This window comes from Ylistrum balloti, unplaced genomic scaffold (genome assembly GCF_031769215.1).
Source record: "Ylistrum balloti isolate Yb309-2 unplaced genomic scaffold, AGI_CSIRO_Ybal_v1 Utg370410, whole genome shotgun sequence".
In the NCBI taxonomy this organism is placed as follows: Eukaryota; Metazoa; Mollusca; class Bivalvia; order Pectinida; family Pectinidae; genus Ylistrum; species Ylistrum balloti.
The window spans coordinates 113,706-124,569 of record NW_026782279.1 but is presented as its reverse complement, the minus strand read 5'-3'; the positions used below and the strand labels follow the sequence as shown (position 1 = coordinate 124,569).

At 34.3% G+C, this 10,864-nt stretch overlaps 1 pseudogene; it reads right to left on the bottom strand.

The window, feature by feature from the left end:
• Positions 1 to 387: 387 nt before the first annotated feature.
• LOC132554494 (uncharacterized) lies at positions 388 to 4,220 on the bottom strand (annotated as a pseudogene).
• Positions 4,221 to 10,864: the final 6,644 nt, after the last annotated feature.

The following is a 10,864-nucleotide window of genomic DNA, read 5'->3' as shown; positions in this document are numbered from 1 at the left end:
TTTTGTATTACTTTGTGATCTGTAAAAGTCCAGTTTAATGATGGAAGATAGTGGTACCATAATATTAGTCAGTGTTGTACTTACACCACCACTATATTTTGTGTAACATAATACTGGTCAAATAAAAAGTACCTATCAAAGCCTCCCACAAATAGAATAATTTTGGTTTTATAGTATAATATACCCTGTCAATAATATGCAAGAGGTTAGGAAAGAAAGTTTAATTACATAACTGCTTAACTCTAGTTAAAACGCACGCTTTAATTATTGGAGTACACGTGTGAACTACCGATCCAATCCATACCTACAACATTCTAGAAATGTTCTGATTAATAAATTCTGTTGTATAAGGCACCATGCTCTGGGACGTCATAGATTGTGTGCTGTTTAGACGGTCACCTGTAGACCCATCTCCTGCAGAACATAGCTCCATAAAGTCTCATTGTTGTTGTCAAATGATTGGAGTTCTTCTTTTATTGGTTTCAAATAATGATTTTCGACGTCCAGATCCGAACTCCGGAACTTAAAAAAAAAAAAAAAAACCCACAACACCGGATCTAGCGTTACACTTCACTACTGAAACAGGTTGATCCATAAGACCAGAATATATACCCAGAACCGTATCCACTGTTCCCTTGGAAAAAGTCAGATGTGGTGCCTTCTTCCATGAAGATGTTGCCGCCATTGAAACATATCTTGCTTGAAGTACTTGTTCTTCGAGGTTCTGGATTTTGGAAGAAATCAACTGGCACTGCACGTGCACCTCTTTCATCATCATTACTGTAGGGACCATACGCGGGACCGACACCTTTTCCTGAAAAGCAACTCATATTTTTGTATTATGGAATACCTTAATTCGAACAATTCTGATTTGTGTTTGTAGATTAAATAATGGAATCATATTGTTAGTAGATCTGCCAATCAATCAGACAACAGGTATATTACAAAGGGATGATACACACTATAGAGTTATGTATCAGCAATAGTTCAGGATGTGATATAATCAGCAACAAGAAATACTCTGAAAAAACAGATCAGTAAAGAAAACCATAGTGAATGACTCTTTATTCTAAATTTGTAAAGTTCTATTACTTTTTGTGTCTTTTGTACAATTTCTGTGAATACAAATGGCCCTGCTCTGCTGTAAGCTCTTGGTAAAATCGAAAAAATGTACATTCAAACGAAACAAAATTTACGGTATGTTAAACGGCGCTTAGAAATATATGTGCATGTTAATTTGTTGGTTATGTATTTAAGCACATTATGCGTTTCAATACCAGAAAGTTTCCTGTTCTGATTTGGTCTAAACAAAAACAACAGATAGAATAGGATGGCTATGTTGAATTTGCGTGGATTACCTAGCACTTGGCTGTTGTAATAAAGATATAACTCTACATGTATACGCTTACTTATTAAACAGTCAATAGAAGATGGCCTACACATAATTTGGCTTTGTACATCATATATTTGATAAAATGTTTGATTGGTTCTAAAACTATCTGTTTGTTTTCGTTTTACCATTGAATTACAATTTTAGTTATAAATATGTTATAAAGTTTGAACTGAATTGAATTGAAATTAAGAAGAAGATAAAGAAAAAAGAAAACACGGAGAGAATATATTGTTAAGAGAAATCATTGCAAAATAGCGTAATTAAACCAAGTAAATGGCGAAATATTGAATTTTAAGAAATTATTTCGCTAAATCATGTTGTTATATGCACAAACTCCGCTGGTACAATATTCAGTTCTTAAGAATAGCAGAAATGGTATCATATTACATGTACTTTTACGTACGGGTCTATGTAATATCTGTTTTCAGTTAATAGTAATTAGTGGTAGTTTTCCAGTTACATGTACCTGTTACTTGGCACTTAGGGCTAATATTAAAGTATATCAGAAAGCTGAAGGTTAATTGAACATGTGCTTATCATACTTGTATTTTTTCATGTGTTTCCGTGTAAATGTTTCTTTTGACCATGTTTTGCTTTAGTTTTATGGAATTTGAGTTTAGATTTTGAGTATGTTGCCATGTTGGTATTTTCTTGCTAATTTGTTGATGGTTAAGGATATGCCATGCTTTCCTACCTTATCATCTTCTTTTTTAAGAATAACAATTTAATGAAGGCTGGTATCAAAACATTCAATTTAACAACATATTTCAATACTGTTTTAAAATATTAAAAACTGCAATTGCATCGCATGGTTTCAATTTATCCCTCCAAGACTCGTAGATATGCAGGAGGTGATTAAGGAAATAAGTGTTAAGATATAAAATAGAAGGCGTAATATAGCAAATACCTGGTAAGAACGTCAATGGACGATCCTCAATGACCTCCAGAGGACCCCCTTTTTCAAATTCGATATTGTCACATGCTTAATATGCCCCTTCACCCAAAACCGAGAAACGATCAACCATTCCAGACGTATTGCCGTATAGCAGCAGCGCCAGCATCTCCACGTGCACTGATGAAGTCTCTGTCTGTTCTTCCTGGCATGACATAAGCAGCAGCAGTACTGGTCCATGTTCCTGATGGGCAAAGGGAGGTATTAACGCACAATAAGTTAAAAACATACTGGTGGTTCAAATTATGTTTTAATAATATTTTGATTTTGTAAATGGAGTATCTTTTACAACGAACAGTATTATTTCAGGTTATTACGTTGTTAATACAAAGTCATCATCACTCATTAACAAGATTTACATGACGGGTGTCGTCGATAAAGCAAAAGGCGCTTACTCGTCTGAAATACTTTGTCTTACTGTGGATTCATTTATTTTCGTTGGGTTCAATTTTCGTTGTTTCTACAAATTAGACAGTTTCGTGGACTCATAAATTCGTGGATTTTTGATTCTGTGGGAAAAAAATAAAAACGTTAGAATTTTCTCTTTTTGCTTCCAGTCGAATTCCTGTTTGTATTAAGGCTTTGTTCACAGGAATTAACACTAATGACAAGAATAAAAGAACGTTTTTTTTCAAGATGGCGTCCTGTGTTTTTATAACGCTGTTTACAACAGTCTCGCATTAATATCAAACCACAAATCAGTATATATCCTGGCGTGTAATCAATCGGTAATTATCAGACACAATTGTTTTCAGTGGATAAACATTGTGTGCTGATCAGTCGGTGTACCGCAGTCATATGAAAACACCACGCGTATCGATTGGACCATGTGTGTAAACAAGATCTGCATTATTAATAATTATTGTGAACCTGTAGTCGGATAGAAATACGGATCCAATCTTCAATCGACAGGATGGTCCGATCAAGCCTAGTGTCCACAGTGTCGCTAACGACTGCGATCCCATCATACTTAGCATCACAATGGGTACTTACCCTTTATTATGTTTAATAATATATAATTATATATCGTTGACACCAATTTAGCGTATCCATGTCGAGCCTCAGACTACCCGACTCCCGACTAATTACGGGGCTTCTGTCATTACCGGTGGACGTTTGCGGTGTCGGCAAAGATTACTTGGTCAAATTTCAAAATTACTTTAGTAAGTAGTTCATATTTCGTTGTGTTTTTAAATTCGTGGATTTGCTCATCCACGAAAACAACGAAAATTGGACCCCCACGAAATAAAATGAATCCACAGTATTCTCCTTTTACTTTCCGGGAGTCTGCTAGTCAATACTTCTTTTGTTCATATTTTGCTCAGATTTTACTGAATTTAGTTTCGATTCTGATTATGTTCACATGTTGATATTTTCTTGATGTTCTTCCACAAAAAACATTCAATAAAAAGGCAGTGAACAAAAAAAGTAGTTTAGACATGGAGTTATATATACAGAGTGTTAAAAGAATATCATATACACAACAAAATCATCGTGGCAGCTTATCATACGGCAACCACAAAGAATTGTATGAAAATTAAATAAAAAAAAGGCTAATAAAGCTTAATACAGATGTAGTATTAACAGAGAGGGTGAAAATCGAAAAATGATACTAGGGTATTCTGAATGGAAAGAGAGACTGTATATAAAGATTTATATATAGATATATAGATATTTAACAGTTAAGTGTGTATTAAAGACAGAATGATTATCACGTGAGATGAGGTAGATTTTTTCTAACCTTTTATGATTTCATCAGGAGGTATCTTGGTGACGTTCCAAGTTTTTGGTTTGAGTTTTCTTTAGAGATTTTATTATCATCTCACTTTCGCCCTTATTTGCTCCCTCCCCCTCGTACAAATAGATGGTTGACATTATCGTTATCAACTGGAAAAAAGTTCACATTTAAAACGGATATTAATGTTAGCAACAGCAGTACATAGTCTATTTTAATCATACAAAAAGTTTACCATTAGATAATACGATAAAGACCTTCTTCGTTTATCCGAAATTTTGCAAAAACAAAACGTATTGAACAGCCATTGTTTCAACTGACTCGTCTACATGTATCTTTGCAACCAAACCTTCTTACTGTTACTCTAAGTACTGTCAAATCAGGGTTACGGCCCTATCGTGATATTTTACTACAGCAGTGGAATTAATGATATATTACTTATGTGGATTTTAAACAAATAGTTTTGACCAATTTTGAACTTCCGTAAAAAGCCTTTCTTCTATAAGAACACTTGAGTTTGTTCACTCTCTCCACTAAAATTGCCCATTCCAAACCGAAATGACACCTTCGTCATCTCATTCTTTCTTATAAAAGGAAGGCCATAGGTCATGGGCCAAATAAAATTAAAATATGAGGATTGAATTTAAACCTGATTTTAAACTAAACTGAATCACGTTCGCATAATTATGTCTTAATATCAGAAGAATTAGACGAAATAGTAAAATCGATAGAATTTCTGGTAAAAAAATATCTTGGTCGTGTTTGGTGGTAAGATCTTCTTACAGGCTATTGACATATCTATGGGAAGTACCTTTGCCCCTCTTTCTTTTCATCAAATCATCTTATTGATAAGATTGCAATGATTATTGATTACCGATTATTGATTACCGAAACACAAGCAAAGCTAATAGAAGTTCTCCTAATAAAAAGTCGAAACTGGAATAAACAATGGAGCAGTAATAGACAATCAGTTGTTTGACACATTTGAGACAAATTTGAAATGGACATTTGATTCAGAAAACTGAAATTAAAAAAGGCTAAGGGTAAATAAATGCTGTTGTTTTCCTTCAATGCTGATGTCTTCGAAGATCTTATCAAAACGGGTAACAAAGACCTTAACAAATCCTCTAATATCAATTTCCTTTTTTATTATTTTTTATTTTTCCGAGATTTTAAGATAAATAAAATCTACATTAGAAACGATATACACTTATACACATCCATATAAACACTCAGATACATCAATACATCATAATTTCATAAATTAATCATCATCATTATCATCACCATCAATAATATATGCCATCAACAATACAACATCAATCCTTATCATTTTTACCATTGAAACACACGTATGCGCGCTCTTCAACATCCACATATTACATACAACCATACATTGCGAAGAAAGAAAGAAATGTCAGACATCAAATCTACTATCGTAATGGTATAAAGACATGCTGAACGAAATGACAATAAATATTGGGCTACGAAATTGCGGAGGGGTTGAGGAAGCAAATATTAGAAATAGAACAGAGAAAACTGGATGGTAGAGTAAATAATTAGAAAATCAGGGAGTGATCCAGGTGAATGACGACCTTGTCAGAGACTGGGTATTTGACAAAAAAGTATAAAACAATTAAAATGAGAAACTGTATTTTATCATTGCACAGATACTGTATTATACTATTGTATATATATCATTTCCTAATTCAGTCTTTACCACATCTTCCTTTCCTGTACAAAGTTTTTTTTTGCTATCTCCTCTTTACCATTGATGTATTTCAGGACTTTATAACGGTTATGGACGACACAGAGTAATGTATTTAGTGACTTGTGTAAACATCTTGTTCTGTAAACATACAGCTTTAAATGAAGTAAAATGACCTGATAATTGATTTTATTGCCAAATCGTAACGTTTGTTTATCGCTGTAAAGGGTACATGATGGGACTCGTCAGTGATGTCAGATTTTGAAGCCGAGGAAGTCTTTAAGGAAAACGAATCTAGATAGGACGGTGCATACGCCTTATAATTTTATACTTCCAATGAACGCCAAGTCTGGACCTTGCAATCGAATGAATTAAAACGAGGCATGTAGGTTACATGAATCCTCGGGGACTAAAAGTCAATCAGTTGTGTCTACCACCTGTATTCTCGCACATAGTATCTATATCACAGATATTGCAAATGTAACCCTTATTTATTCAATTGTTATAATTCCTGTATAACCCCTTTGTGAGAATCCGAGGTGCGTGGTTTAATCAGCTTGATCAGCTCAAGGCCAAACTCAAGCAGAACCAATTATTGCTACAGGAGTAGAATTTTAAGGAATTTGCTCTATTTTCTACATTTGGCATGTCCCTCTCACTCGAGGGGGCAGACACCCACTTGTTTTTAGAAATCGTATTCCCCTTCTCTCGGGATGCTTCAGACTGACGTTGCGCAATATCTAATAATTTCCACAGGAAGAGTAGCGTTTTAAAGAATTTGTTCTATTTCCCCTATTAGACCACACCCCTCCTGTCCATGGTGCCGAGTTAGCCTTTAAAATTTAGGCCCTTAGCATTACAGATGAGTCCAAGAAGGACAAAATGCCTGTGTGATGCAGAATAACTCACTGTTTGGCTCTCATTGTGAATTATGAAAAGGTGTTTTTCACTTGTGTCTCTTTTGTACAATCTTTGACATAGTCTTGTAATCATATATATGAAGTGGAATTTGAAATAATCGATACTTACCTTGACCTGGTTATCTAAGTGTTGATAACACGTCTTAACACTTCTTAGATACTTGGTAGAGTGGGTAAACGAAAGCAATATCATATGTATATACGCCAAAAACGAAAGTAGAATGTCCCGTGGAAAACCCCACTCGATGTGTTAAATACTATATTACTCACTTGGTTACCGCAAATGTGTCTCTGTATAGACCTACTTCTAACATATTTTTGTTATGCATTTTCTGACAGGAAAATGGGTATGCATTCATTTCCACGTTGCGGACTCGAATTATGTAAAGATACAACGAGACAAAGGCAATTATTTGTAGGCGAATGTATAGATTAGAAGATTGTACAACAGGCATACATGTGAATAAAACCATTTAATACAAATTTTAATAAATTTAAATGGAATAAAACAATGAATTAAACTGCATCATACAGGTGACATCCATAATTCGTCGTTTTTTCAAAGACATCATTTATCCTTGACAAGCGTACTGTTACAAAATTATTATTTTATATTATATGGACATGTACTCCTAACGAATAGCACGAAATGTGGCAATTAAAATTCCAATTGATCGTTTAAAGATTCAAATTCCAAACGATCGTGTGCTCTGGCATTTAAATGGCCTTTATATTATCAGAATGGCTTTTTTGATGACGTGGTATGTGATGAGTAGTTAATAAATTCTGAAATCAATTATTCTCCAAAACTTTCATATGTGTAAGATTACATAACCACAAACACACACAAAATAGCAATATTTCATACAATACAGACCTGTCAACAGAATCTTGATTCAAACTCAGCTTAAATGATTGTTGACACAAAGACCGAATGTTCCGGAAGAGTAAGGGTAGGCCTACTCTACTTCCTCTTCGCCGCTCACAATGTAAACTTGGCCAACCCAAGTAAGCAATGTATAATTTAGAATTACAGCCAAACGTTGAGTAAAACTGCATCATGCAACTGATTCGTCCCATCTTCCAGGGTTCGTCAGTGTTAGTAATTGTAGTCAATTGTTTTATGTTCTCAATACAAATATATCCAATTCAGTGTGCACAATATAGTTGGTGAAATTTTGCACGATGATTGAACCATTCCATTTGTTGTGCTTCCGCAATAATGAATCGTGCCCCTCCTGCACTGGAGGGTTCAAGACCTATTGTTAAAACCGTTCACACAAGGATGCTCTTGGCCAAACTCAAACAGAATGAATAATTCTACAGGAGTAGGATCTTAAGGAATTAGCTCCATTTTCCACATTTGGCCTATCACTCGAGGGAGCAGACACCCTCTTTTTCTAGAAATCTGATTCCACTTCACCCAGGGTGTTTCAGAGCAATGTAGCACAATATCCAATAATTCCTACAGGAGTAGCATTTTACAGAATTTCCCCAATTCGGCCCCGCCCCTTCTGTCCACGGTGCTGAAACCCACGGTTTATACAAAAATTAATTCCCCTTTCCCGAATAATTGGCAAAATCTAATCATTCCTACAGGAATGGAGGTGAAACAGGTGATACGTATGTGACAGTCTCAACAGCTGATCGTTGTTTGTAAAAATGTGACTTTTGTTGGTATTTCCGGATACAGTAGTGGTTGAACTATGCGCACCTGCGTATACCTGAGAGTCATCAAGCGTAACGACCAGAATTCGTCTTATGAGCAGGTCTTCACGAACAATTGCAATTGACTATATCCGAAAATTAAGTAGAGATAATGTCACTGACTTAGAAATTATTTGAAATGAACGGTATCTGAAAGCCATATCACGCGATGAATTTCTTTTGAAAAATGGTTATCGAAGGAGACGAATTGAAACGCGAAAATTGGATTATATCAATTACAGAAAAAACTGTAGAAAGACTGCTTTAATTCGCTGCTTTCAATCTGACGTTGTGTCTGATTTACAAGCGTTGACAGAAACTGTGGCCACGATACAACGAGAGAGCCTCGAAATGAAAGCGAATTATCAAGAACAGATAAATAAATACACAATAAACAAACTTTAGAAAGAAAAAGAAAGACTCCAAAAGAGAGCTAAAAAATTAAGGCGTAAATAAAGACAGTGAAAAATAGCTGGGAAAATGTGAGAAAGAGAACGGAACGATTTAGCGTAAATTAGAAAAAATAGGAAAGGACATACAACAGAACATCGAGACCTTCAGAATACAACAAGCTGGAGACAAATGTTAACAAAAGTTGGGAAAGTATTCACGAACAACTTGATACAAAAACTGAATTATCGAAAAGAAAATTAACATTGAATTCATTGAAATAAGATATTTCTGGAACTAAGGAGACATGACAGACTGTCGGAATATCGCACAAAGATATAATGGCGAACAAGAGAACGGTGAGACAAGTCTTAAATTCCAAATAAGGCTTACCAATCAGAAAATGAAGAAACGTGATACGGAGTACAAAGACGAGGCCAAATAAAAAACTGTAGATATCAACTCTACATAAATAAACGATTTCAAAAGGATGGTTTGAAAGGTCCACATGAGTCATTGCTGAATGAAAACACTTGTAACTATGCTGTGTCACGTAAACTCTGTCCGGGATATATTTATCTTTGATATAACCAATTTTACTCATGAACAAAACACCTACATCAAATACAGATATTTAGAATGTATTCAATATATTATTCAAGATATTAACTATGTTTGTACATGTTCTTTATTGTATCAATTATACTCAAGGTTGCATTTGTTACTTATGTAAGCTGTCGCTGTCTGCAAATTGCATAATGTTGTAAACTGAATTGACAGAAGTTTAGAGTGTAGATTTAAGAGCACAAAGGTCCAGCACTGCCTTGGTCTGAATCGCTCTTCTATTTAGAATACTTGTCTTTTGATATAAGAAAAAACTCGCTCCCTCATTGAAGTGGGAGAGGGCTACCTTTTATATCATGGACATTCTGGCCCGAAAGCCTTTTATATGAGAGAGAAAGTACACGTAATGCACATTTATTATCATAAGACATAGTTAACTGAAAAGCTGGTGGATTATAAATGATCTTCTTATAATCCTAAGCTTAAAGTATAAAAGATAACAGTTATCTCCCATTATTTAAAATTACTGTCAATACAAACTTTATGATGTATGTATGTAATGTAAGGTTTGTATGTATGTACTGCATGTATGTTTATGTAACATTATGTTTATGTCTGACCACCGTGTTGTCTTGGGAGAAGACTTTAGCCTGCTGTCAAATCCTATTGTTTATATCAATAAAATATAGTGAAATGACATATGTGATTGTTGTGACCAACATGTCAAATAATACATATTTAATGAACTCTTTTGTATGAGCCATGTGACTTAGAAAAACATATTACATAAGATACTATACAAGCTTTAGTGAGATTTATTTGCATGGGAGTGTATATAGGTCTCTCCCTCACCTTATCCTCCACATTCATAATTTGTGGGATTTAATAAATCTGTTAACTGTATGTACTTGAAAATGTAAAAATACATAACTACACAAAGTCCTATATAATTTATTATAAGTTACCTGGCTTGTGTCTTAAATCTGTATGTTGAAACTTTTTGGGAATACCCTAAATTACCAACTCTCGGTTATTTTTCGCTTTATGTGTACATCCCTATCATATAAAGTTTACATTTATGTCATGTTTATTATGTAATCGTGTATATATATGTATCATAGGCTTTGTATATATGTTTTCCATTCTTTAGTAATCTTCATCACTGGAGGAAACAAAGTGAATAAGACTAGTCGGGATAGGTATGTGTTTTACCAAATTTTGTATAACAGAAACTTCATTTTATAAATTGCTATAAATGTTCACATACATGAATCATTGCTGAATGGATACACTTGAAACTGTGCAGTGTCACAAAATCTATGTCCAGGAGATAATTATCTTCAATAGAAGCAATTTTACACAGGAGCAAAAAAATACCTCTAATACAGACATTGACTATGTATTCAATACCAGATATTAACTATGTATGTATATGTCCTGATTGTACCAATTATACTCATGTTTGCATTCCTGAATTATGTAAGCTGTCACTGCC